This window comes from Bubalus kerabau, chromosome 23, assembly GCF_029407905.1.
Source record: "Bubalus kerabau isolate K-KA32 ecotype Philippines breed swamp buffalo chromosome 23, PCC_UOA_SB_1v2, whole genome shotgun sequence".
In the NCBI taxonomy this organism is placed as follows: domain Eukaryota; kingdom Metazoa; phylum Chordata; class Mammalia; order Artiodactyla; family Bovidae; genus Bubalus; species Bubalus kerabau.
The window spans coordinates 30,912,935-30,940,000 of record NC_073646.1 but is presented as its reverse complement, the minus strand read 5'-3'; the positions used below and the strand labels follow the sequence as shown (position 1 = coordinate 30,940,000).

Sequence of the window (27,066 nt, the reverse complement as noted above, 5' to 3'; positions counted from 1 at the left end):
TAGTGAGTCAGTTCTTTGCATCAGGTGGCCAAAAAACTGGAGCTTCAGCATCAGTCCTTCTAATGAATATTCAGGGTTGATTTCCTTTAGAATTGACTGGTTTGATCTCCTTGCTGTCCAAGGGACTCTCAAGAGTCTTCTCCAACACCACAGCTCAAACGCATCAATTCTTTAGTGCTCAACCTTCTTTATGGTCCAACTCTCATGTCCGTACATGACTACTGAAAAAACCATAGCTTTGACTATAGGGACCCTTGTCAGCAAAGTGATGTCTCTGCTTTTTAATACCCTGTCTAGGCTTGTCATAGCTTTTCTTCCAAGGAACAAGCCTCTTTTAATTTCATGGCTGCAGTCACCATCCACAGTGATTTTGGAGCTCAAGAAAATAAAGTCTGTTACTGTTTCCATTTTATCCCCATCTGTTTGCCATGAAGTAATTAATGTGTCCCTGAAATAAAAGAGTTTGCTTAGAATTATTGGGTGAGATCACAGTAAGCAAATTTATTTGGACAGGTGAGGGTGCCTGTGGGAATAGTGGGCTGTGTTTTCCAAACAGGGTTGGCCATGGAACACCTACTACCATTTCATGGGTCCCATGGACTATAGTTTGGGAAATATTTCTCCAGATCCTCTGGAGAGCCACAGCATTCTCCTTCCCTGCATTCTCGTCCCAGAAACCCCGCAGGAGGACCCAGTGGTGTGTGACACTCATTGCTGGGACTTGTAAACGAATGAGTGGATAAATATTTAGTATATTGTTTGCTGTTTTCGGGTTTCCCTGGTGGCTCAGATGGTAAAGAGCCCGCCTGCAAGGCGAGACACTCGGGTTCGATCCCTAGATCAGCAAGGTCCCCTAGAGAAGAGAACCCATTCCAGTATTCTTGCCTAGAGAATTCCTTGGACAGAGGAGCCTGGTGGGCTACAGTCCATAGGGTCACAAAGAGTAGGACACAAGTGAGCTACTGGCTGCTAACACTTTTGCATGTTTTCTTCATGGAGATCTCGTCAGAGAAATAGCACTCTGGCTGTAGAGTCAGGAGGAGTTGAACTTCTTCTGAACAGTCTCTTTCTCTTTATCTGGTGGCCCTGTGAACTGTGGCTGAGCCGATTGCCCTCTTCACAGGTGCTGCTAGAAGCCATGAGTCAGCTTTGTGGCCCACCCGTTGTAAACAAGTGACAGGCAAAACTCATTCTTGCCTTTACTATGCATGCTACCTTGCTGCTTTTTTCCTTCTCATCTACCAGTGATCTTTTAAATGGGTTTTTTTTTTTTTTTCCATTGTCTTTCAAAGCTACCTTAAATCCTGTTATGGTCCAAGGCAGGATAAGTGATACACTACACTAGACCAGTCTGGCTGCCTAACTGATGAGTTGATACTGACTTGTCTGAGACTATTGGCACTTTGGGTTTATCAGTTGGGTTGATAGACAATTGATGTATAGCCTCAGCTGTGGTGAGAATTACTTAGTTTAAGAGCATACCTTTTCCCCCTCTGTGGCAAGCTCATAAAACACTCTTTGTCCATATATGTTTTGCCCTCAGTGGACTTCTAGTAGGATATAAAAATAATTTACAGATGATATCCTAGAAATTTCAAGCTAATTAGAGCCTTAAATGGAGAAGGCAATGGCACCCCACTCCAGTGTTCTTGCCTGGAGAATCCCAGGGACTGGGGAGCCTGGTGGGCTGCTGTCTATGGGGTCGCACAGAGTCGGACATGACTGAAGCAACTTAGCAGCAGCAGAGCCTTAAAGCTCATCCTGTGTAGGGCTGATGGATAAATTTCAGTTGTCGTGCGGTCTCTCAACTATTAGGTAGCAGCTTGGAGTGTGTTGAGGACTCTGAACCAAGAAGGAATAAAGGGCTGGATTGATTAGTGATGTCTGCCAGGGGTGTGGCTCGAAGGGGAGGAAGTATGAGCTTCGTATGTCTCCCTCTTTTGACAGATGAAGTCCCCTGAGATGGGGGTGACACTGGAGATTAAATGTCCTTACTCTGAGTGCAGACACGTTTTACCTCATTTTGCTGAAGTAGTTCTTTTTCTTCCAACTGTAGTTAGTTAACCAGAGCACTGGTAAAAAGGTAGCTTCTTCTAGATTTCCCATTGAGTTAATTATAAAGTTATAAAAAAAAAAAAAAAGAACCCTTTTCTTCATTCCTTTTCCCTGTTTCTGAATTAAGAAATAAAACTGTTCCATAGTCAGACTTAACAAATTGTTCTTATCTACAGTGAACTGTGTTATTTTTATTCAATTTTTAAAAAATAAAGCCTGCTTTATTGAGACATACCCTCCAGGTAAGTTATTGGATTGGTCAAAAAGTTCACTCAGGTTTTTCTGTAAGATGTTACAACCTAATGAACTTTTTGGACAGCCCAGTATTTTTCCCCAAGGTACTTATTTGGTCAAGGATGTTGTTAGCCAATGCCAGACCAACACATTTAAGACTCTTTTTTTTAAAAAGGAACATCTTAGAAAAATCAAATTTGGCAAGTTTGCTATCTTCGTATACAATCCTGATAAAAGTCACATTGTGTGTGTGTGCTAAGTCACTTCAGTTTTGTGACTCTCTTTGTGACCCTACGGTCTGTAGCCTTCCAGGCTCCTCTGTCCATGGGATTCTCCAGGCAAGAATACTGGAGTTGGCTGCCATGCCCTCCTCCAGGGGATCTTCCCCACCCAGGGATCAAACCCAGGTCTTACATCTCCTGCATTGGCAGGCGGGTTCTTTACCACTAGTGCCACCTGGGAAGCCCAGGTGTCATGTTAGGAGATATTAATCTTTTCAAGTAATAATCCAGATGCAATTGAGATGAACAGCTTGGCTCTTAAGGATTTTTTTTTTTTCTTGAGACAATAGAATTTTTTTCCCTGGGTACTTTCCTAATGCAAATCAGTGTGGTTTTGTTTCTTCTTCTTTGCCTTACTTAGTTCATTAGAAATCAAGTCAGCAGTCTCGCTTGCATATTTCCTGATGGAACATCCCATCACATCTTCATAAGCACTGGAGAGATGAGTTTCAGGTGTCCAGGGACAGGGCAGAATGTTGTTATTGTTCAGTCACTAAGTTGTGTCCAACTGGTTAGGACCCCATGAACTGTAGCCCACCAGGCTTCTCTGTCTGTGGGATTTTCCAGGCAAGAATACTAGAGTAGGTTGCCATTTCCTTCTCCAGGGGATCTTCCCAGACCAGGGATCGAACCTGTGTGTCCTGAATTGGCAGGCGAGTTCTTTACCACTGAGCCACCAGGGAAGCCCATAGGGCAGAATAGGTGCAATCACTACAGCATTTTTTCAAGCTCTTCTTCCAGGGATCTGTGGACTGCTTTCCCCTGACATGAGTCAAGCTCTTTAGTGTCATGGAACCCATCTTGTAGGACTCTCTCCACTTGGGCTAAATGATTGGATTCACATTTCCACTGGTGTAGTTGCCTTGCTTGTCACTTGGTTGAGGAGAGGTGTTCGAACCCATTTAGTTGAGAGATTGGCTAGGTTGGGAACTAGGGCAAAGCTGCCCTGAAGGCACCATTTCTCTCCTCATCACATATGATTCATAATCAGCCTGGAAGAAGCAGGAAGATCACAGAGGATGACCAACTGCCGTGAAGCTGATTGTTAGCACAGTGGACGCCGAGATGCCTTCCACACCAGGATCAAGGATTTTAGTGACCTGGGTATTCACATGATAGGGCCTTTGAAAATAGCCAGCAGTGGCTTGGTGGAACCATCTTCTCTAAAATGTATCGGGCCTCAAAGCCGCCAGCAGCCCAGTGCCAATTAGAGTCAACATACTTGACAGGTTCACTCTCGGAACCCGGAGAAGAGCGGAGCTTCAAGGCTGGAAGCCAGGCTGCTTTCCTACTGACCTTAGGCTGTGCAGATGTGCGCTGGGCAGCCGCTGGGCTGCCTGCTGAATGGGAGTGGGTAGGTGTGCTGCCCAGCCCCATCGACAGTCCAGGAGGCTGCTTCCTGTCCGCCCTCCCCCTCACTGGGTACCACATGGCCTCTTAGTTCTTCAGGAAGGAGAGCAGGTCACAGAGGTAGGTGAAGTAGGTCAGAAAGAAGGCAATTTCTAGTGGGGTAGGGACCGCCTACATATTTGCCCCGAGGAATTGTCTCCTGTGGGAAAAGGGTTCCAAATTAAGCCTTAGGATATAAGCCCTACCCCCGAAGGTGCTTTGGTCCTCAGGGCTACAACTGCGGGTCTTCTCTTTGTCGACCTTGCTCTCCAGCCAAACACGCCAGACTCCCTGTAGAATTGCTGGCGTGTGTGGGGAGAATCAGGTTACTTTTTAATTGAAAAATAAATTTCTTCTTGAGAAAATGGGAACACCAAGACCTTCCAGGCAAATGGGAGAGTTAATAGATGTTCCAGGGTCTAGGCCTAAGACAGGGAGCTTGATCTGTAATTAATCCATCACTATGGGGTCTGTGGATAAGCTTCAAGGAGCCCAAGAATCAAAAGTGGATTTCAAGTTTTGTTTATTTGTGCACTTGTACATTTGCCTCAGAAGAAGGTCCATATCTTTTCATCAGATTTTTGAGTAGATTTGTAACAACAACAACAACCGAAAAAGTCAAGATGCACTACTTACTCTGACAAGGATTACATATGCCCAAGCCGTTTCTTAAGAGGCACCCTGTTTGTTACCAGATTCCTTCACCTTCCTGACTCCCTACCCACCCAGAGCCTTAACAGACAGAGGTGGACCCTGAGTGCCAAAGGAAAAGTTTTGGGAAACTTCCACTTGTGTAAAAAACACTTTCCAATCACTTATTCCATTTTTCTTCAGGCAACTTTCCAATGTGGTGTAATTGGCTTTTTCTTCAAGCTATTATATTTTATACTGTTCATACCGTATGTGTCTATTTTAAAGTTTCTCCATTCTAATTTTTTATCACTTGGTCAAAGGTGGCACCAAAATTGAGCTTTGGCTTGTATATAGCAACGTTTGTTTTTGCCCAAAATAACAAAAATGAGAATTTTAGAACTTGTCCTATCTAGCCCCTTCCTTTCACCATGGAAGCCTACAGATGTTAGGTTGCTTTCTCAAGGTCACACATCTCGTTGGTAGTACAGGTAATGAGTCACTTTATCCTTTGTTCTTACTGAAGAAAGGAAGTTTACAGAATAGGGTTTTACAAATTTCACAGTTTTCTTTATGGTTATCATTAAAAGAAGACACAGAGTGGCTGTGTGAAAGTCTTTCTTCTTGGCCTTTTTCAGATCTGTAACCAGCTGGCTCAATGGGAAAGAATCCACCTGCCAGTGCAGGAGCCCCAAGAGACACAGGTTTGATCCCTAGGTCAGAAAGATCCCCTGGAGTAGGAAATGGCAACCCACTCCAGTATTCTTGCCTGGAAGATTCCATGGACAGAGGAACTGGGCTGGCTACAGTCCATGGGTCGCAGAGTCAAACACAGCTGAGTGACTGAGCAGGCACACACACATCCTTTCCTGAATCCCCTTCTTCCCATTCTCCCTGCCCGCCCCCTTCTTCCTTAGCACACTGGCTTACAAAGTGCCCTTGGCGGGGCCCTGCAGAGGCCTTCCTCCTGGGCCCACTAGGGGCTGGGCTCTCAAATGCCTGTGGCCACTCATGGAAAGTGCACATATCTGTCCACGCGCTGTTGCTTTAAAGGATCCATCTCCCCACCACACTGCCCAAAGGCATAGGAAGGTCAGGAGACAGGGCGAGGACAACTAGCACGAAGTATCCCCCCCACCCCCCATGGGGAAATTTGAGACTTGCTTCCAGGTCTAGAAGCACCTTTTCTCCTGGCAAAAAGCTGCAGTTGCTGTTCAGCGCTCAGTCGTGTCCAACTCTGCTGCCCCATGGACAGCAGCCCGCCAGGCTCCTCTGTCCGTGGAGATTCTCCAGGCAAGGATACTGGAGTGGGTTGCCATTTCTTTCTCCAGAGGATCTTCCTGACTCAGGAATTGAATCTGCGTCTCTTGCGTCTCCTGCATTGGCAGGCGGATTCTTTACCACTAGCTCGGGGTTTGTTAATGAATTCTTGTCTGTTTTCTTCTTCATCGTTCTTAGTGACTTTTAGAAACTGTGTCTGTTCTTTTTTTTTCTTTTTAAATGTTCCTATAATTATTTTTAACTTCTTATTTCATACTGGAATATGGCCAATTAACAATGTTGTGATAGCTTCAGGTGCACAGCAGAGGGACACAGCCACACACATACACGTATCCATTCTCCCCCAAACTCCCTTCCCATCCAGGCCAGAAACTATGTCGGCTCTTTTTTTTTTTCTTTTTAATATTTATTTATTCGCTGTGTTGGGTCTTATTTGTAGCGGGCAGGATCTTCGCTGTGGCACACGGGATTCTCTCTAGCTGAGGCTCAGCAGTTGTGGCACGAAGGCTTAGTTGCCCCGCAGCTTGTGTGATCTTAGTTCCCCAACCAGGGATCAATCCCATGTTCCCTGCATTGGAAGGCAGATTCTTACCCACTGCACCACCAGGGAAGTCCCTATGTCTGTACTTAACTGGAGCTTTCTGTAGGGCCAGAGATGTTCTGCGGAGAACCCCTGTCTTACACATAAGAACTCCTTTCACCTTTGTTCAGATTGTCGTGCCATTTTGCCGCCTTTAAAAAAACGTGCTGTATATATAACCTAGATTATGTCCCTATAAAGTCCTTTCATAACTCCCTCACGAGCTTAGCAAAAGTGTGTCTAGACAATTTTTTCTGGCCCTCCCTCCCAAAACTCTTTGGGTTAAAAAATAGGGAAGGATTTGTTTTAAAACAGTGTTGCATTGTATCTTTCACCTTTTGTCCAAATAAGTTTTATTTAGAGAGAGTGGGGTAACTTATAAACCAGCTCACTCAGACCTTGCCCCTGCCCCTGGCTGGCCTTCCTACTGCCAGCAGCTTAGCCAGGTCTCCAGAAGCATTTTACAGAAAGCTTAGACGGAGGGAAGCACTTAATTATTATCCAAATTTTTCCCTTTAGTTAAGTCTTACGGTAAGATATCCCAGAGATTATATTTTTAGCAACCACTTTAAAGAGACTGGGGAGATTAATTTAAAATTGATAATCGCATGGCAGCACCACAGCTTAACAAGCTCAAGGTCTGCCTCATGGAGCTGGCTGCTCTCAGGGGACTCTGGTTCAATTCTCTTTGCTGCCAGTTGAAATCAGAAATCACAACCGCAGTGATTAGCAGTGAATTCCCTGTCTCCGTGCCCCAGGCAGAGGCAGGAGGGGGTGGGGGGCTTGTTTTCCTGGTAGCCAGTGGTTAACCCCTTCATGGGAAGGGAGGAGAGGCAAGAGGAAAGGATTCCCGGGTGTCAGGAATAGTCAAACACACTAGTCAAACACAACTAGTCATCTATATCTCTGCAGAAGCTGCCCAGGTAATCCTGAGCATCGTGAGGTCTGGACGCCATTGCTCTGCGGGGAGTGATGGTGACCAGCGGAGGAAAGAGCCTCTTGACTCAGCCAGAGGCGCCCGGTGGCCCCCGTGAGTGCTGCCACCTGGAGCCGCCCAGCCCAGAAGGCTTGCAGAGGCCCCTGCTTCCATGGATGCCAAGCGCTGTGTCAAGCTGGAAGAGGGGTCTTTGTAGAAGGAAGCAGAAAAGCCTGCTGTCTGCCCCTCTTCCAGCTTTTTTGTTTTAAAAATGGCCTCTGGCTACCAAGTGGACGATTATGGATAGTCTCGTAGAGCCGCAGTAAGCAGTGTTAATGAGCTGCGGGATATCAGACACAAAAAGGAAAATATTTCCCCTGCGGGCCAAACAAAATTAATTTTAAAAATTAATGTAAACCACTAATGCTGCAAGTGCCTCCATTGAATTATGGGACTGGGACACGTACAATGCTATATTTTTTTGCCATTGAATTTGTTATCTAAGAGGTGTGCATTGTTTGTTACGGTGTGAAAAGCTGTTTTCCTCCAGATAAGCTTGTTCATTAGCAAACTGCAGTCCTGCCACCACCCCGGTTCTTCGCACTGAAGTAATGCCTTGTAGCATAAATGCAGACAGCCGCTCTGCATTTAATACCAGAAATGTAAATCAAAAGCGTCCAGTCTGGTTGGAAATGGCTTCAGTCTTTCCCAGGATGAAATCTGTGGGGGAAAAAAAAAAAATTCTCTCTGCTGCTTCTGACACCACTGCTTTGGCAGACAGGCCCTGAAAGAGGCTGATAATTATTAAACAAAGTATCTTGTTTCCCTACTGAGGTCTCTGGATCGCTCTGTCATTAGACTGGATTTATTTCTAGGGTTTCATTCATGCTGTGACAGCCTGGGATTGATAAGTTCTGTGTTTTAATTTCAGGCAGAAATGAAACTGGTCAAATGCAATTTGGGAGGGGAAGAGAGCCCTTGATAAGATGGCTATGCCTCTTAATGCCAAGACACAGAGCCAGAATAAGGAGGCATCTGGGTGGGGCTGGCCAGGGGGTGCAGGCTGAGCCTGCAGCCAAAGCTATCTGCACACCAGAGCCGGCCTCGGAGGAAGGACAGAGGCAGGAAATCTGCGTTAGCGCAGGCCCAGAGCACCTCTCAAACGCCAGGTCCCACGTCCAGGTTCGGGAGCACCGTGGCCAGGCGGGTGCAGTGGTGGTGACTGTGGGTTTTCCTGTCTCCTGGGCTCGCTGTCATTTCACAGGCAGAGGGCTGGCCCAGCCCAACCCAAGACGTGTGCAGCTTCTCACTGCAAGTCCACACTGGGCTTCTCAAGGCACTGGGTAAGCTCAGGGTCCATGCTTTTCTTCTTCATAGAGAAGCCACAATCACTGACTCCTCTGATACTCTTTTTGGCTCCAATTTACTTACTGAGCAAAGCCCAGTTGAGCACTATTTCACATCTTAGGGCTGCACCAATCACCAGTGGAGAGTAGAAAGAAAACCTGATTACCAGTGAGCTCAGGGCAGGGTAATTAAGATGCTGCATGAACAGCAGTGGAGAGCCCTGATAGGTCAACTCTTGGCGGTCCTGATGCTGCTGTGGAAACAGCTAGACTGACTGGAAGTTGGAAGGGTGTTGAGGTCGTCAGTGGGGTTCTGTGGATTTCCGTAGTATTTTACTGTGCTCAAAGCACTTCCCTGAAGAATTTAAGCTTTCAAACTGTGGTGCTGGACAAGACTTTTGAGAGTCGCTTGGACTGCAAGGTCAAACCAGTCCATCCTAAAGGAAACCAACCTTGAATATTCATTGGAAGGGCTGATGCTGAAGATGAAGCTCCAACACTTTAGCCACCTGATGTGAAGAACTGATTCAGTGGAAAAGACCCTGATGCTGGGAAAGATTAAAGGCAGGAGGAGATGGGGACAACAGAAGATGGGGTGGTTGGATGGCATCACCGACTCGATGGACGTGAGCTTGAGCAAACTCAAAAAGATAGTGATGGACGGAGAAGCCTGGCATGCTGCAGTTCACGGAGTCACAAAGAGTCGGCCCCGACTTAGTGACTGAACAACAAAGCACTCGTTCACGTGGGCAGGCGGTCCTGGGCACAGATTTGGGTGTTTTGCTTCTGAATGCCTGGTACAGCGCCGTGCAGTTCAGTGAGAGACTGAGGTGAGCCTCTTGACGGTGGCAGCAGGCGCTGACCTTTATGGGACACTGCATGCCAGGCACGTGGGTCAAGCGCTTCATCTGGTTGTTTGCTCTTATTCCTCCGAAGGAGGTGTTTGGATGAGTCACCTGAAATTGCCATTTTTTATTCTGAAAAGAGAATGGCAAATTTTCGTGGCACATACTATCAGCAGTTTTTGAGGCACAGTCTAATCATCTTCAGTTCAGTCGCGTCCGACTCTTTGCAACCCCATGGACTGCAGCACGCCAGGCTTGGTATTCCCCAAACAGTCAAATACCAGCAGTGTCCTACGTCTTTCTATCTAATGATCTTCTGTATTTGTTTTTCAAATGGAGGAGTTCAGGCACTGAAACATACTCTAAGTCAGTAGGCACTGGATCTGGAATCTGAAGCAGGTAGTCCATCTCTCGACCCTCCTGCTGAACGGCAGCACCAGGCTGCCTCCTCCCTGGCTGGGAGACAAAGGCATGTTTCTGTAGCCTAGGTGTTCACATTGGTTCTTCCACACCCCAGCCAACTCTGAGATCAAAGATGGCCGGTCAGATGAATCCCGTGTTTCCTGGAGTCTTGGGTTACGCCCGTGATGCTCTGTTTAAAAAGTATGATACCTAGTGAGCACGCCAGAAATCCAGAAGATGGAAAATCTCTCTTTAGGATCTCTGCCCCTCTCTCCAGCAAAGAAAGAAATCGGTGTGGTGCCAGCAGAGGTGTTCTCAGCAGGACCTGGCCCATTAAATGAAAGACTTCCATGCTGAGCCAATCAAGAGAGACCTGGACAAAAATCAGACTCTTTCCTGCCCTGGAAGCCCATGCCTTGAATCTGTAATTCATCTGTTAAATCAAGTGTACAGCCGGTGGTTTAGCACAGAGGGGGACTGCAGGGAAGGGAAGAGAGCGGGGCAGGGGCTGCAGCACTTGAATTTCCAGCATCAGAGTCAAGTTAGGAAAAGGAAACAGGGGCTCTGATAGCTTCTTGGACCTTATGTTTCCAGCAAAGAGGAAACAGCAGGAAAGATTTTTGAAAACTGATGAGCTGGTGGAAGGCATTAGAACAATGGCGGAAGAGGCAGAGACCCCAGGGGCTGAATCAAACAGTTCCGCCATTGCCTTTCAACAAGACTGAACAAAGTTTAGGATTTTTTTTTTTATGGGACTTGTAGCCATTTTTAAACTTTCATTTTTCATAATGTCACAGATAATCTTTTTATCTATTATCCACTGGCTCTTTTCTGAGAGGCATTTGCATCAAATAGTCCTGCGCAGATCATGACTGTCTCTAGTGGGGAAACCGGCTTGAAATGAAAGGTTATTCACTCCCTCTGCTTTCGCTGGCTTTGTTCTTGATCCTCACACTTTTTTTTTTTTTTTTTAAACATCTGAATTCGGGTATTTCTGGAGTTTTTCTTTAGAAACCCTTCCATTCTGAGATCTAAGCATATTCAGACTCCAGTCTCTATGTCAGGGGTTACAAAGCTGATGTTCACTGAAAGTGAAGCATCGACTTTGAAACGTTTGTCAGATACCCCATGTCCTCCAAAATCCCTTCAGAGCATTTCCTACCAAGGCGGCAACCGTTAAAAGGCATAAAAAGGCGGGCACTCACCCAGTGGGGGGGCCTCTTTCTTGGGCGCCAGCCCCCCACTGGTGGTGGAGCTGTGGCCTTTGCAGCGTGCACTGCTGGACGTGAGCTGGGCCTTCCACTAGCATGGAGGGTGGGTCTGGGGGCTGAATAGCCTCCCGCCCCTCCTCCCATGTGGGCACTAATAGCCCAGGCTTGCCCAGCAGGGAGAAGTGGGGCTGCATGGATAGACCGTGGTGGGGAACCAAGGGGTTGCCTGGGCTCATGGGGAGAGGAGGCAGAAACCAGCCCATTGTATGAAAACCCCATTGAAAAATAGTGACCTAAGTCATGGGGATATCACCAGTGGTTTCTGTTCCATTTCTGTTACTTAGCTCATCCCCCAAGCTGCTGGGGGGCTGGGGGCGGGGAGGGGCAACCTGAGTTGTTCTCAGGCCTAGTGACAAAACCTGTCGTAAAAGCGTCCTCTTCCTCTCCGGCTACCTCCTCCACCAATCACGACACAGAGCCTAGAAACACTGCTTTCCCTCCTGGCAGGGACAGGGAGCAGCAGGGCCCCCGCCACTGATGTGTTCAAACCGTGCACTGAGCTTGCTTCCAAACCGCTGTTCTCAGGTCAATAGTGACCTCACAGAACAGTGACCAGGAGCATGTTTTCCATCTGTGTATCTGAAGAGTCCCCAAAACAAGGGAATAGTGGGCCCAAAGAAGTACTGACAAGCCCCTCTGGCCCAAGGGCAGTGCTTTGGGGTGCTGGCCACGCTGCCTCTCCCAAGGCCTACAGGTGGCCATGAGGCTCTCATCTATCACAGGACAGGATGGCCAGGGAGGCCGAAGTGATGGCTGAGTCTGCTGGGCTGGTGGCTGAGTGAGCCTTAGAACGTAGATCTTTCTGGGTCTAAAGTCCTTGATCCTACCCTCTCCCGCCTTCCTGAGGCATCTGAACTTCTTGGGGGCATGCCGATCCTGTATTTTAAGGACTTTTTAGATCGATAGTGGCTGCTGTGCAGACTTGCTCTGAAGAGCAAGGCAGCATTGTTGGAGTGAAAAGAGAAAGTAAAAGTGTTTGTCTCTCAGTCATGTCCTACTCTTTGTGACCCCATGGACTATAGCCCACCAGGCTTCTCTGTCCATGGAATTCTCCAGGCAAGAATACTGGAGTGGGCAGCCATTCCCTTCTCCAGGGGATATTCCCTTCCCAGGGGTTGAACCCAGCTCTCCTGCACTGCAGGCAGATTCTTTATCATCTGAGTCACCAGGAAAGTAACTTACTTGTCCCTACGCTCGTCGTGCCAGACCTTTGAGCCAGTCATCATACTTTTATATTTTATGACTGAAAAGAAATTTCTGTGAAGTCATAAATATACTAGAAGGCCTTGTAACTAAACACAAGAAAGAGTTCTCTCCTTAGGTGTGGGAATCTCCCACAATGTGGCAGGAATGTAGAAATCACAACCAAACATAGCAGATTTCCCAGTTGTAACAAACACACATGTAGCAGAGGCTGTAAAACTCTGCTGTTAAGCAAAAGGTAGTTTGTAAAATGTAGCTTTCCTCCTTGACTGTAGCTTTTCTGCAAGAACTCTTAAGTTTAGTTTCATTGTATAGAAATTTATAACACTTTGAATAAGTAGAGTGCCTGCTAAATTGTTTCTCTGTAACTTACACCAGAGTTAAAGGGAACTGTACTTAATGTTTCAGCATCCAGATTTCCAAAGGTACCTGGATAGGCAACATGGGGTCAGTGGCAAGCCAACACTGAACTAAGACTTGGGAGCTTTGAGTTCTAGTCCTGTATGTGCTAAATCGCTTCAGTACCGTCTGACTCTTTGCCACCCAATGAACTATAGCCTGCCAGGCTTCTCTGTCCATAGGATTATCCCAGCAAGAATACTGGAGCGGGTTGCCATGCCCTCCTCCAGGGGATCTTCCTGCCCCCAGATGAACTTGCATTTCTTACGCCTCCTGCATTGGCAGGAGGGTTCTTTACCACTACTGCCACCTGAGAAGCCCTCTAGTCCTGGCCTGCCCCCAGCTATGACTTGAACAGGTGTCTCTGCTTTTGTAAACCTCAGAAAACAAGAGTGAGACCACCTGCCCTTCCCACACCCTCCCCCCTTGGTGGATTGGTAGGAGTTCCAAGGCAAATTAGAAAGATTGGGTGCAGCTGAGTATAGCCTGGTGCCAGGGCTTACCAGGTATGTATGAGAGACCTAATTTACTTGTGTCCACCTGGGAGCTTTTTTTTTTTTTTTTTTAATAAATGTTTTATTTATGGGTTTTTTGGTTTTGGGGGTTTTTTTTGGTTGATCTGTGTGGCATGCGGGATCTTCCCCAACCAGGGTTAGAACCCATACCCCCTGCAGTGGAAATAGAGTTTTAACCACTGGACTGCCAGGGAAGTCCCCCAATTACCTTTGGATTCACAGGATATGCTGTTACCCATTACTGGGGGTAGAACAGAGTTGAGATCCACACCAGCTCACCTTTGAAAGGAGGCCTTTGTTCCTGGCAATATGATTACACACCTTCAGGTGCCCCAGGCCTCATTCACACTCCCCCGCCTGCTGCATGCTTCCCAGTCCACACACTTCTCGCACACGGGTGTGGCCATGAGCAGGCAATCCCCCACCCCTCAGCTTGGCTGCTGCTGCCGTTGCCACGGCTCTCAGAAACTGTGCAGCTACCAAGCACGAAGAAACCTGTAGGTCTCCTGGGAGTTCACGCATCACCTTATGGCTGAGTCCTCAACAGAAATTGCAGTCTGTAAAAATAGTAACAATTAAAAATTATGTGTTTCAAATGTAATATATGCGCACTGATAATAGAAAATCCAACACACAATAAGACAAAATACTCACATGTGCCATGTGAGATGCTTTCCTCACATTTGTGTTGCTTGTTCAGTATGAAACTCCAAGGAAAGGGCAGACCCTTCCTGTTTCCCTTAACATTTTGGCACGGGCAGTAGCGTTAGGTTTAGGGGCTTGGGTTCTGGAGCCAAACCACCTAGGTTTGAATCCAGTTCTGCCCCTTGCAAGCTCTGTGACCTTGGACAGGGGTTTTGACATGTTTATAATTCCATTTTCTCATCTATAAATTGGGCTTCCCTGGTGGTTCAGACCATAAAGAATCTGCCTGCAATGCAGGATACCCAGGTTCGATCCCTGAGTCAGGAAGATCCCCTGGAGAAGGGAATGACTACCCACTCCAGCAACGTCTCAGAACATGGCAGTCCAGGCTGCCCTCAATGCTGTGACCTCCCTTGTCAAAATGAAAGGAGGAGGATGGGGTGAGACTGGTGATCCTTAGAGTTAGAAGCGAGAAAGTGCCCCAGGCCGCAGCTCTGCTCCTCTCCTTCCAGAATCCTCCCTTGAGGGGCTGTGACTGTGGCCGAGGGGAAGGCAGGCACTTCTTCACGCTCAATGCTGGCCGCGCCACCTCGACCATAGCCTCCGCTCTGTCCTCGCTCACATGACCACAGGAAGCAGCTCTTTCTGGCAGCAGTTCTCAAGCTTGAGTGTGCACCAGAATCACCGGGAGGGCCTGTAGAAACACAGACTGCTGGTGGTCCCACCCCTGGGGTTTCTGACTCAGTAGATCTGGGATTCAGCCCAAGAATTCACAGATCTGAGAGGTCCCTGGACGATGCTCCAGGGTCCACGCTTTGAGAACCTGTCCTTTGACAGCCCTGGTTCGCAGCCCTTGCTCCCTGCTTGGGAACATGACAGGATGGCTCAGATGCTGAGCGCTGCAAATTCAAGTTCCAAACACAAGGCGCCCAGGCAGGGATGCTTCTTGACCGTGCATTAGGGCCACAGAGAGGTACAGTAGCTTTCCAGTCCTGGGCCAGGAAAGCTCTGTCCAGCTGCTGCTTCTATGAATGGAGGTTGCAAAGGGCGGACTAGAAACAGTGAGCAGAATGGGTGAAGGACTGGGTGAGTGCACCGACTTTGGTGAGGGATAAACATAGTTCAGTTGGTAAAGAATCTGCCTGCAGTGCAGGAGACCCGGGTTCAATTCCTGGGTTGAGAAGATACCCTGGAGAAGGAAATGGTAACCCACTCCAGTATTCTTGCCTGGAGGACCCCATGGACGGAGGGGTTACGCCTGTAACGCCTTATGTGGAAAGACTGTAAGGCTTCAGTCCATGGAGCTGCAAGAGTCAGACATGACTTAGCAACTAAACTACCACCGCCAAACACATCCAGAAGGGCTTCCCTGATGGCTCAGTGGTAAAGAATCGCCTGCAATGCAGGAGATGCAAGAGATGTGAGTTCTATCCTTGGGCCAGGAAGATCCCCTGGAGGAGGAAATAGCAGCCCAACTCCAGTATTCTTGCCTAGAAAATTCCATGGCAGAGGGGCTGGCGGGCTGCAGTCCATAGGGTCACAAAGAGTCGGACACCACTGAGCACGCACAGGCAGGCACGCGTATCCAGAACCAGCCAACTGAGGCAGAGAGTAAGAATGATTGCTAGTGGCTTTGTGGGCAGAGTTGCGAAGCTGACATCGAAGCCACGCCTTTTAGGGGTCGATGCTATTTGTAGGAGTGTCTTTGGCCACTTGTTTTTGACTTTTCCTTCAGGGACTTCTCTCTTCAAGCACACCTTTTTGGTTAAGGAGCATTGAAGTGTTGTGGTGGAAACTCGGAATTGGAAGCTTGGGTTTGCGTGCCTGCTCTGACAGTAGCTGAGGGGCAAGGAGGTTTCAGAACCATTCCAAGCCTCAGTTTCTTAATACGTAAGATGGAGATAATATTCTTTGATCTGCCAATCTGACCTAACTGCATCATTCAGTGTTGTGCTGTGACTTCCTGGAAGCGTCCCTGAGCTTAGGTCTGTGCAAGGAAGGCGACCACAAGGGTAGCTCATGTGCTCTTTGAAAATCCTAGACGGGAGGAGCCCTAAGGCCCAGCCGGCTTCTCCACCCACTCACCTTCAGGAGCCACTCCATCCTTTAATTTTTGGTGTCCTCCTGTGAACCGTGAAGTTGATTGGAGTCAATTCATAACCCGAATTTTCTGGCTGTAAATTGTGTGCGCCCATTGTCAACTGAAGACTCAGGTAGAGGCTGTAACGTCTAAACACTCAAACAGCAGGGAACGTTTCTTCCAAACCGCAGGGCTGGGTGGGTGGGGCTGTCTTGTGGTTCCAGGCAACGACCGCCAATTTGTCACGCAGCCCCCCGAGCCTCACAGTGCTTCAGGGAGGCCCTGCCCACCCCCTCACCCCCATCCTCGGCCCTGCTCTGTTCTTGCCTCCCTGCCGGGTCGGGATGCGGAGCCGGCAGAAAGTGCACGCGCTCTGCCTGGAGGCGGTCAGGCCGCGCCGGCGCGCCGGGCTCGCTGCAGCCAATCGGCGCGCGCACCGCGGGTGACCTCCCCCGGGCCCGGCATAAATCGTCAGGTTGCCCCCGCCGCGGGTCTCAGTCTTCGGGGCCAATTAGCAGAGCCGGTCATGAGTGGCGCGGACGGCCTTCCGCGGGCCGGGGAGCGGCGCGGGCGGGCGGCGCGCTTCTCGGGGGCCGAGACCTCCCTGCGCCGCGGGTAGACGGCTGGCGCGGCCGCTGCCCGGAGCGCTCCCGGAGCCGCTGTCGGTCCCGCTTCCCCCGACCTCGGCCGCTCGGTGCCCGCACCCCGGAGAGGAGGGTTAGGCTGGCCCGGGTGAGGACGCCGCGCGGCCGCCACCCTCTCTCCTCGGACCCTCGGCTCGGCTCTCCAGCGGCCGAGGCGCAGCACATGCCGCCTACCTGCGGACCTCAGAGGCGCCTTTCCCGGAGACTCTGAACTTCTGGAAATCCCGAGACCGCGTCGTGGGTTTTGTTTTTGTCTTCAGCTTGGCTTTGGCTTTGGGATTCTCTGGCCACCTGGATATTCCGTTCCTCTGTGGGTAAGTCTCCCATGATCGCAGCGCCAGGAACCAACCCCGGGGAGCGTCCGCCTTTAAAATCCCCAGCCCGGAGGTGCCCGGGGCTGGACACAGCACCCGACACCTGACCACGTAAGGGCTCTCTGATCCCACCTTTCCTTTGACGGGGAGAAATATCATTTCATGGCAGAATTTTCTTTAAGCACATTGTCTGATAGGATTGGCAATTACTAACCAGGAAAATGAGTAGCAATTAGGAGTTCAGTAATAAATGGAAGTCTTTTGTCCTAATTGAGTGGAATTACTGACGGGGTAATGGCAACACTGAATTCTTCAGTTTAATTAAGAGTTTATATAATTATAGTGCACTTTTTATTTCTTGGGGGAGCCATGGGGTAGGAATTAAATAAGCAGTGCGATGGGTAAGAAACCCATTTAATGGATAAGTAACCGGTGCGTTGAATTAAATGTGGGTGCCTTGCTCAAGCGATGGAAATTTAGATGAAGTCCTAATAGAAGGATGTGCCTGCTTGGGCTAAGCAGGACTTCCTTTAGGCTGCTAATTCCTGTCTGATACAAACCTTTGTAAAAATTATAGCTCATCTCTGACACAGGCACCTTAACATGCAGCTGTTCTGAAGACAGCCGAGCTCGGTGCTCCCTACAGTGGGATTAGCTCTCATCCCTGCTTTGTGAAACAGTGTTTTCCACGTTCCTGGAGAACGAAATGAGAGGGTCATTTGAGAGTGCTTTGCTGTCTGGGTTTTCTGTACCAAAAAAAAAATCTCCTGATTGCGCTGTTCAACTGTAATTGTTGATAGCTGAGGGGGCTGGCAAGCCCCACTGAAGTCACATGGCCTCCAAGTGGAGCGAGCGTGTAGGGTGGAATTTGTTTGAGGACTAATCTGTAATTATAAAGATGCGATTTTCCTCTTTGGTGGTGTATTGTTTCCTTTACTATGATGCTGTCAAGAAATTGTTCCCCTCGTGGGAAGCAGAGAAATCCCTTCTCAGGATAATTTTCTTGTTTTGTTTTGTTTTTTTTGTGGAGGTTTCTGGGAATCCTTTTTAACCCTGCATTGGGATGCATGTGTTCATTCCTGTCAGAAGCTCCAGCAGGTTTGGAAATCACTGGGTTTCCAGTACACAGGAAATAATCAGCGGGTCGATTAATACTTATCTGTCCCTCGGCTGCTGCTGCTTGCTTACATGAAGTCTAGAGTTTTCAACAGGATGAGCAAGGACTGCTTTCTCCAGAGAGCTCCCAGGCCACAGAGTGGTCTTGGAGGGCGCCGTGAAACTTGTACTTCACGCCAGAAGACGCAGCAGATGGCAGGGACAGAGCCGCGCATGTCTTCTGCTCTGGGTTTTAAAGTTTGCTAGGCCTTTGGGAACCTCTCCGTCGTTCCCTCTGTTAACGAGAGAAAGCAGTGGTGGAAGGCTGTTCACGGTGTCTCCCGGCCTCAGGTGCACCAGAGGAGCCTGGGGACAGAGCTGGGAAGTGGCCTGGGGCTGTACCTATGCTACTGCCCACAGTTTGAAGGACTTTTCCTACCCTGGTTTTTCCTCTGTCTCCCAGCCCTGTTTTGTTGTGACTGCCGTGAAAGTCAGACAACACGGTTGAAACAGCTACACCTGCCCCCCCCCCCCCCCCCTCAGAACGAACCGTGGCTTCGTGGAGCTGGCTTATTTTGTTGGTTTGATTGGTTTGCTGCTGCTGCTCTTTTATGTTCTCCCCCCAAGGCACAGCAGAGTCCTTCCCAGACAGATTCTTGAACATACGACACGGGTGGGGATTTGAGACTTGCAGCATTCGAGCGCGACACAATGCCACGTGTCCTAACTTTTCATAAGCGGTCATTATTAAAGAGCACAGCTTCCTATTGGCTGTCCTTTTCCTTAGCTCTCACAGTTCCTTCACACACCTGCCTGTTAACTGTTTAAAAAGCACTTCTGTGATACAAGAGTCAAGGATGGCTATTCTTTCTTTCCAAACTTCTGCCCTGGTTTACCCAGTGCCCTGATTCTTGTCCTGGATAGTGGGTGTTTAGTGTGATGGCATTGGAAGTTTCCCTCCATGATAACATCTTGAAGGACTGGTTTCAACTTACCTCTCTTCTTTTTATAATCTGCCACCCCTCCATTCGTCTAAAATCAGCCTGAACTAGTAGAAAAACCGAGAAATAGATTATGGAGCTCCCAGCAAGTTCAGAGTAGATTCCAAACCCTTAGTGAAAGGCTCCGACATAGAAACAAGACACCAATGTTCTCTCGGCTCTCGGAACACACTGTTAGTCTGAGGGCAGAAGACACTGGAAAAGATGGCGGTCACAACCCCTGCTTGTGCATTTTTTTTGTCTTCTTTCCCACTCAGTCTCGGGCTCCCTGGACAGGCTGTGTTGTGGGTTTCCGTCACCACTTGTCTGCTGGTTGCACAACACACATGACTGACTTTTGCCCAGGTGATGCCCCGCAGCCATGCTGTAACAATAGAGCATAGAAGAAAGTATGCCTCATGTTGGTCTGGGCCCCAGTCCAAAGGGATGAACTACTGGAAGTACCTGAAAGGTGTTGTTGAAACACATTCACCTATAACCCGGTTCCTTGGCCTGGATCTCGAGGGCAGGGTAATGTCAGCGCCTTCTTGTTGCCTCTAAAGTGAGATGACCTTTTCCATGTAGCGCTCAAGCTGCTGGCTCGTAGACTCTTCCCATCGTGGCGTCAGAAGGCTGCTCCAGATCGCAGGGGCCCTGGCCTGGGCTTGTCAGAAATGCTGAGCCCCACACCTGCGCCCTGATTTTTCAAATCAGAATCTCCTTTTTTAACAAGAGCCCCCCGGTGATATGGTATGTGTTTTGACAGATTGCCACCTCCCTTGAGGCAGACGGATAGCGTTTAGCAAGCTGGTTATTTCCGCGGGAGGGTCAGCATGTGTGGGAGGGAAGCGGCAGGGCGGGAAGGGAGGGTGGAAGGAGAGGTCAAGCCGGGGTCCACGCCTGGGGACAGGCTTCCCTGACCACGTGGGCGGCTCCAGAGCAGGATCGGCCTTTTCTGCCCCTTGCTGGGCAGTCCTACTGCCAGCCCTCCTGGCAGCTGGCTAGCCATTCCTTCACTGGATGGTGCCCAGCAGGCACACGGGAGTGGGGAGAGGCACCGCTCTAGGCTGGGGTTCTCGGAATGTGCCTCCAGACCAGCGAGACCTTCCGCACGGGGACTGGCTAGAGACGCAGAGTCCTGAGGCCCACCCTAGACGCCGTAGGGGTGGCGCCCAGCTTGCCTGTGTTAAACCAGTTCTCCGCACACAGCTGCACGCTCAAGTTTGAGAACCACCCCCTCCAAGGCAGCCTTTTTTTTTTAAAATAACAATTCTAAGGAGAGGAGGTTCCCATTCTATCTCTATAATAAAACTTCTCAATTTCCAAGTGTTCAAGTCAGTCATTTGTGACTTGTGTATTCACAAGGTTTTGTGCAACTGTCGCCAAAAATTCCAGAACCAGTTTCACGCCCGGTTTCATCACACCAGAAAGAAACCCCCTTACCCGTTAGCAGTCGCTCTCCACACCCCTCTCCCAGGGCTGATGGCCACTCGTCTGCATTCTGTCTCTATGGAGATGCCTGTTGTGGACCTTTCATAGAAATGGAACCACACAGTGTCACCTCTTGCGTCTGTCTGACTTCACTTGGCATAATGTTTTTGAGATCGATTCATGTTGTAGCATGTGTCAGGACTTCATCTCCTTAAGTAGATAAATAGGTTGCATTGTATGGATATACCACATTTTATTTACAGGTTGACGAACATTTGCGTTGTGTCCGTTTTTTGGCTCTTAAGAATAATGCTATGGTGAACATTCTTGTACAAGCTCTTGTATGGACCTACTTTTGCAGTTCTCTTTAGGGAAATAACCAGGAGTAGAATTGCTGGGTTTTCAGTGTAAATCTGTGTTCAGCCTTTTGAGGAACTTCCCGGCTGTTTTCCAAAGTAGCTCCACCATTTTGCATTACCACCATCAGAGTCCCAGTTTCTCCATAACCTCTCCAACACTTGTTATTGTCTGTCTTTTTATTCCAGCTTTTCTAGTGGTCATGAAGTGGTGTCTCCGCATGGCTTTGATTTGTATTTCCCAGTGACTAATGATGTTGAGTATCTTTCCGTGTGCTCATTGGCCATCTTCATATCTGTTTTGAGGAAACCTCTATCGAGATCCTTTGTAGGAGCAACTTGTACTCCTTGAGGGGCCCCTCAGGGTGTCTGCTATGCATCTTGACCTCAGCAGTTGCTTTAGGATTTATAAAAGAAAGCCATGGCTGTGGCCTTTAACCATGGGAAAGTCCCATCAGATGTGGGGCAGTGAAAGCAGAGGACAGGAGGGCCCACTGTCAAGGGCCCACCTGAAGGGACTCGCATTCTTTCACAGCTCGTGTTCCAGAAAGCTGTTGTGTGGGTTGCTGGGACAGTGTGTGAGTCAGAGTTGTGGAAAAGCATTGTGGAGCTCAGCAGCTGCTGGGAAGGTGGGAAGTGTTGAAGGGACGAGGAAGGTGGAGAGGAGAGAGAAAGTCCTCAGGGGACATTCCCCCACACTCTTGTTTTATGGGTTACCCATCCCTGTAAGAAGGGATCTCAGGCCTGGGATGTCTTTCAAGAGTGTGCCCCCTCCCAGCCCCAGAAAGGCAAAGTGATTCTTCCGTTTCCTCATCTGCAAAAATAGCACCTGCCTCAGCTCTCTGTTCGCGGTTGTCAAGGCGGTTGTGAAACTCCCTGAGTACTTGGAGAGCGATTCAGTCTAGGTCACAGGTGAGCAGAAAGTTTGCAGGTGTCCCTAAATAGCCTCTCATTCCCCATTAGCAGATCCTGTGGCTCCCAACCTCCCAGGGCAGGGACCTCTCTTAGGGCACCTGAGACAACAGGGCTAGTCCTCGGGGTTTCCAGGCAGCTTCTCTCTGCCTTTGCAACGTAGCTTGAATATGGCAGCAAGAGAATTTCAGAGCAGAGGTGTTGAAAGCAAAACCCTGGTCTGGTCCTGCTCTCACCCAGCAAGGGCCTCTGCACCTATGGTGACAATCCCAGCGAACTTACCCTTGTGCCAGGCCATCCAACTTGCCAGGTGCCCGCTCAAACTTGCAGGGCAGGAAACCCAAGCTCCAAGTCCCGACTTGGTTAGCATCACAGATCAGATGATGGCACAACCAGAATGTGACCCCTGGTCCATTGACACCAGGCCCCGTGTTATTTATCTGAGAGCTCTACTTTACAGGTTGCTAAGGATTAATGATGGGATGTTTTGGTTTTTGTTCTATAAGTGGACCCTCTCCCAGGAGGGTCAGGGCCTCACGACACCACGCGTTCGAGTTTGTTTGATGTTGGCACCGTGTATGTCCCTTTGTAGTAATATATTCCGAAAGCTCTGGGGTCACCCTCGGTCTCGTGGAGGAAAGTTTCAGAAGAGAGCAGAGAGGTTGGAGCATTAGGGTATTTCCTGAGTGCGCTTCAATTCTCGCTTTCTCCCAGGAGCCCTTCAGGTGGCCGGGTGGTGATTAGAGGATGAGAGTCACTGTTGCTTGAACACAGTCAGCAACAGAACCCTGGCACTGGGAGTTGAGTGGGTCAGAATGTTTGTGTTCTCTGGCTAGCCCACACGCAGCAGCCCAACTTCTGCTCTTGTCCCCAGCTGAGCATTCTCAGATGTGCCTTATTTTGTGTGGTTATTTTTGTTGTTGTTTAGTCATTTGGTCGTGTCTGACTCTTGGTGACCTTATGGGCTATAGCCTGCAAGGCTCCTTCCTCCGTCCATGAGATTTCCCAGGCAAGAATACTGGAGTGGGTTGCTGTTTCCTCCTCCAGGAGGTCTTCCTCATCCAGGGATAGGAGCTGCTTCTCCTGCAGGTGGATTCTTCACCACTGAGCCACCAGGGAAGCCCCTATTTATTTTTGGCTGTGCTGGGTCTTCATTGCTTTGCATGGGCTTTTCTCCAGTGGCACAAGCGGGGGCTACTCTAGTTTCGGTGTATGGGCTTCTCATTGCACTGACTTCCCTTGTTGCAGAGCACGGGCTCTAAGGTGTGGAAGCTTCAGTAGTTGAGGCACAGTGGCTTAGTTTCCTGGAGTCACATGAAATCTTCCCAGACCAGGGATCGAACCCATGGCCTCTGCATTGGCAGGCAGATTCTTAACCACTGAACTACCAGGGAAGTCCAGATATGCCTTGTTTTAGATAAGGGTGTGTCTGAAAAAGTGGGATGTCATGCAGGTGTGAGTTGTTTGCACCCTAGTGTTAATTCACAAGGGGTGCATGCTCAGAAATAGTGAACCCTCTGATAAAGTGAAAAAGTGTGTTATGAAGCTGATTATTCCACCTCTAGGCATTCATCTGTCCCTCAGGAGTTTTACACACTTATTTATTTAAAGTGGGTTATATCTGTATAGAGGGCTTCCCTCATAGCTCAGTTGGTCAAGAATCCGCCTGCAATGCAGGAGACCCTGGTTCAATTCCTGGGTCAGGAAGATCCACTGGAGAAGAGACAGGCTACCCACTCCAGTATTCTTAGGCTTCCCTTGTGGCTCAGCTGGTAAAGAATCCACCCACAATGCTGGAGACCTGGGTTCGATCTCTGGGTTGGGAAGTTCCCCTGGAGAAGGGAAAGGCTACTCACTCCAGTGTTCTGGCCTGGAGGATTCCATGGACTGTATAGACTCTTCCTACACACTTTTCTTTTTTGTTTCTTTTGCTTTTAAAGAACAGAACGTGTAAAAGCTCATTGGAATCATAGACACACATTAGAAGTGTGGGCAAAAGTGGCATTTTACCCCCTTTTCCCATTTTTTTCCTTTTTTCCTGATGCAAAGCAGGCAGGAGAGGTCAGATCTGCAAACTTGCTGGTATATATAAAACCGTGAGAGTTTTACAGGGACAGTGTCTTCCCCACGCTCTTCCCAGTGTCAGTGTGCCGGACAGACCTCCAGTCACCTTCGGTTGGTGGAGCTGATTGATTACACTGTGGACAGAGCTGAACCTTTGAAGAGGCTGATCAGCTAATCCACACACCAGGGAAAGGGCTTCAGTCTAGACACGGCCCTCCGACTTGCTCGTGCAGAGTCTGTAGGGTTGGGTGCTTGGCCTCTGAGATGTGCCTTCCTGTGGCCTCCTCCCTGGACTTAGAAATGCCCCATCATTGATTTGGGGGCAGGTGCCTCAGAAGGCGAAACCACTGTCATGATGAAAAAGCATTCGGCAGTCCCCACCAGAGCCTTCCAGATAACACACAGGCCAGGCCCCGGTCCCATAGGAGGAATCTACCAGTATTAGCTCTCCTGCCAATGAAAGAAAAAGAGAGCAAGAGAGAGAACAGTTTACCGTTAGGGAGATGATTTTGCCAATAGTTAAATGGCTGCTTTCTTCTCTTAATGAAGAAATACGGACTCAATGATCCTCAGCCCTCCCCCAGGGCCTCTGAAGCGGAGATCATAATATCTAATATTTATCGAGGACTAGGAGCAGGTGCTTCAGCACTCGAGTACAGTCTCCCACAAAAGCCCTGCGGGTCAGGCCCGTATGATGACACCGAAGCCTGGCAGGGTTACTGTGTCCAGGTTTGAACCTGGGCCTCCTGGCACAGTGGTTTCAAATGTGCCTGCCACACGGTAGCAACTTCCGTTAGAGGTGAAGGTGTGTGTCCTAGAATTCACCAGAGCCGTGGTTGTTGCTGTGTAGTCGCTCAGCCACATCTGACACTTCTGTGACCCCATGACTATAGCCCGCCAGGCTCCTCGGTCCATGGGATTTCCCAGGCAAGAATACTGGAGTGGATAGCCCTTTCCTTCTCTGGGGATCTTGCTGAGGCAGGAATCAAACCTGCGTCTCTTGGCATTGGCAGGCAGATTCTTTACCACCGAGCCACCAGGGAAGCTCTAACTGAAGCCCTTACCAACCACTAAAGTGAAAGTGAAAGTGAAGTCGCTCAGTCGAGTCCGACTCTTTGCAACCCCATGGACTGTAGCCTACCAGGCTCCTCCCTCCATGGAATTCTCCTGGGAAGAGCACTGGAGTGGGTTGCCATTTCCTCCTCCAGGGCATCTTCCCAACCCAGGGAATCGACCTGGGATCAAACCCAGGTCTCCCACATTGGAGGCAGACGCTTCAACCTCTGAGCCACTAGGGAAGCCCAACCACTAAGTATGTCATTATTCGTTGAACCTCCTGGGGCAGTTTTGTTCCTTTGCATGGTCATTTTGGATGACGTGTCCCCCCATGGAATGACATTTACCCTTTCCCTCTTAGACTTGTACAGAATAAAATATATTATGAATGTCACTTAGTCTGGTTTCATACTCTGCCCCAGGCTGGTAATGAGCTGGGGTGGTACCGGAGCAATGGCTGGCACCACCACGTGTGGACTGGTGACCGAGATGCTGGTGGACCTTCTGCTTTGTGTACCTGTAAGCTTTTTTTGGTGGGGGGGCAATATTTGGGGGCAGTTCTATGAAGCAGGCAAATGGTCCAGGTAATGTCTTATAAGGGCTCCTCCTGCTTCATTTTCAAAAAATATGAAGAATTAAGCAGAACATTTTCCATTTTTCACCAAGGCTCAGCTTACAGACAGTGACGTATCCACCTTGAAACACCATAAAGCAACATTTGCCCTCGCACCATCTTACTGCCCATCCCTCGGACATACTGGGGAATCGTTGCCTGTTCATGGTTTCTGACATTGGCCAACTACCTATTGCTAAATGAGATGAATTGAAATAATGACCTGAGAACTGGGATAGTGTGGAATTGATGTTCACAGGCCAAGTGAGCCAGCAGGTACCAGAATAGACATGTTATACAGGACAGACTTCTGATAGCACAACCCTGGTAATCCCTCCACTTTCAGATGCTTCTGGCCCTGGGCGCTGGGAGGAGCAGATGGTTCTTGGCGTGTGTGGAGGTTTGTTTTTTTTTTTCTTCTGTCCTTCATTCCTTCTTCCTTCCTTCCTTCTTTCATTTTTCTTTTCTTTCCTAAAGAAACTCGGAAATTTACTTCGCATACCATATCTGGAGCATTTCTACTAGATAGTGGAAAATTAGAGTTTGTCTGAGGTCAGTTTTCTCATAAAAGTTTTCTCGGGCACTAGATAAGATTATCAGTTGAGTACCTCCAGGTCTTCAAAAGTGAGTCTCATCTAGATCTGAGAGCTATTAAGATAGTATTCTACTTGAAGGCTATGGGATGAACTAGATTTAGGAGAGTTCCTGCCACTCCAGTCATCTCTGATTCTTGAAAGAAAGATTACTTGTAGCCTGTGAGTACTCATGCTTGTGACATACGTGGTTCTTAGTTTTGAAGCTTCATTCCTGTGTTCAGTCAGCAAACACTTACTGAGCACTTTCTGCCTGCAGGCCAAATGTTAGGAGCTGGTGAAGGAAACCAATACTGCCTCAACCCTCATGAAGCTTCTGTTCATGATGCAACATACAAAAGCTTTTCAAAATCTTCAGTTACGGGACTTCCCTGGTGGTAGGGACGTGGGTTTAATCCCTGGTCAGAGAAATAAGATCCCACATGCCACAGAGCAGCTAAGCCCATGCACCGCAACCAGAGAAGCCTGTGCTCCACAGTAAAGACCCAGCACAGGCAAAAATTTCTTTTTTAATCTTCAGTTATTTTCATAGTCTTTGCTGGGCAGCCTGACATTGAGGTATCTTTGTGCATATATATTTGTCATTCTTGGTGAGGTCCAGGGCCCATCTATAGTTGATCTACTGCTTTTTGTTTTTGTTTTTTTTTTTTTGGCTGTACCTCATGGCTTTGTTGTTGTTTAGTTGCTCAGATCAGATCAGATCAGTCGCTCAGTCGTGTCCGACTCTTTGCGACCCCATGAATCGCAGCATGCCAGGCCTCCCTGTCCATCACCAACTCCTCAGTTGTGTCCGACTCTGCAACCCCATGGACTGCAGCACACCAGGCTTCCCTGTCCTTCACTATCTCCCGGAGTTTGCTCAAACTCATGTCTATTGAGTCAGTGATGCCATTCAGCCATATCATCCTCTGTCATTGTCCTCCTGCCCTCAGTCCT

General features: G+C 48.8%; 1 protein-coding gene and 2 long non-coding RNA genes across 6 annotated transcripts in view; 2 read left to right on the top strand and 1 right to left on the bottom strand.

Annotated features, from left to right (window-relative positions):
- The window catches only part of AUTS2 (activator of transcription and developmental regulator AUTS2), a 1,208,818-nt gene that overhangs the window by 989,511 nt on the left and 192,241 nt on the right, over positions 1-27,066 (top strand). The window lies entirely within an intron of this gene.
- LOC129638196 (uncharacterized) lies at positions 7,960-14,141 on the bottom strand. Its single transcript, XR_008707728.1, has 3 exons — positions 14,002-14,141; positions 13,843-13,904; positions 7,960-8,086 (listed from the first exon to the last, which is right to left on the bottom strand). It is a non-coding gene; the product is annotated as an uncharacterized LOC129638196 (long non-coding RNA).
- Positions 13,433-27,066, top strand: part of LOC129638200 (uncharacterized) — a 65,355-nt gene continuing 51,721 nt past the window's right edge. Inside the window, exon 1 of the long non-coding RNA XR_008707732.1 lies at positions 13,433-17,030. This is a non-coding gene — a long non-coding RNA (uncharacterized LOC129638200). The remainder of the gene's footprint in view (positions 17,031-27,066) is intronic.